Genomic DNA, 1,540 nt, shown 5'->3' with positions numbered 1-1,540 from the left:
CGCTCTTCGGTAGCAGCGAGGAGAAACCTTGGGAAAGGATAATATTGTCCTGAGACGATGCAAGTAGGCAATTTGAAAAAGGAAATGGCGGGCATCCAGGATACCGGGCCTTGGTAACACAGATGAAGGTACATCCACGTTTCTCTTATTCTCTCAGTTTTACTGCTTGTATTGAGGTTCTGAAGTTGGGGAAGGAGGATGCACAGTTTGACCTGCCAGCTCTTTCTTAGCCCCACCAATGTCCTACTAACGTGGACCAGTCCAGATTAGCTTCAGGAGTGTTAAACTCAGAGAAGTATGTCCAAAAACTATACTCTTTTTTACATTAGCTCTACTGTTTCGTTCACTGCCTATCACCAATGCCTGGACCAATGCCTGGTACATAGAAGGCACTCAATACACTTTTAAAAAGATAAATGAATGAATGAACAAATGAGTAAATGAGAAAGTCTCACACCTCACATGGAAGGTGCTAGTCCAATGAGCTGAATACAGGGCTGAATATAAATATCTTCCAACCGTAGCTTTTCTGTTCTCGAGCTGTCCTCCTGGGGTAGGAGCACAGTCCACATATCTGGGAAGTCTAGGACACACCATAGTGAAGTTGTAATGTCCTCTCAGAGGGAGAGGGGAGAAAAATATGCCTACTGAAGATACTCTTCTGCCAATAATCCTCTGTTCTCTTCTGCAGAGGACACTAGAAACTAAAACTACCAAGCTATATGATATAGGTCATGGTACAGCCGTTCCTTCAATTCAGTAGCAATATTCTCCGGTTACGACTAACTTGTATTAAAATAACAGTGATTGGAAAGAAATGGTGCTAGAACTAATGACACCTGTTACCAACCTGTACCCTACTCCTGGCCTGGCATGCATCTGGCCAAAATGCTACTAACTCTCACTCCCAAACCTGTGGCGGATATTATGAACTAACTGAGCCCAGAGGTTCCTTCTGGGGCCTTCTAACCCCAGGGCTGTAGGTACCATTAATACTGTAAGATTGGAGGCCATCACTACATGACACCTATTTGCTCCCCCTGCTGTCCCAGCAGCTGTTCCCAGCTCTAGTTTCTTGATCGCTATGTACAATGTGGATGTTCTGCACTCGATGGACCTAAAGGGAATTTTAAAGACAGATTTTTTGGTAAAACTTTTATTTGAGATTTTATGTTATCCATAATAGAATGTACTCATTGAATTTTCTTATTCTGTACAAGAATGTGAACAGATTCATATGCTGTCATTAGAAGTATTAATGGTGTTTCTCTCTGATTTTGTTTACCTTTAAAGAAGTTCTGTTTATTTAATTTTTTTTCTTTTTACTACCTGACTGTGCCAGATTTGGGGGACAAAAAAATTAAATTTATCTTTGAAAATGTGTCACCTGTGAGTATGGGGTTTTCATTTGGGAGATGAAAAAGTTCTGGAACTGGATAGTGGTGGTGGTTGCACAACATCATGAATGCACTTAATGCCTCTGAATTGTATACTTTAAAATGGTTTAAATGTGTAGTTTTTAACCACAATTTCAAAAATG

The sequence above is a fragment of the Lipotes vexillifer genome, unplaced genomic scaffold (genome assembly GCF_000442215.2).
Source record: "Lipotes vexillifer unplaced genomic scaffold, Lipotes_vexillifer_v1.1 scaffold83, whole genome shotgun sequence".
NCBI classification, from domain to species: domain Eukaryota; kingdom Metazoa; phylum Chordata; class Mammalia; order Artiodactyla; family Lipotidae; genus Lipotes; species Lipotes vexillifer.
This window is presented reverse-complemented; position numbering follows the sequence as displayed.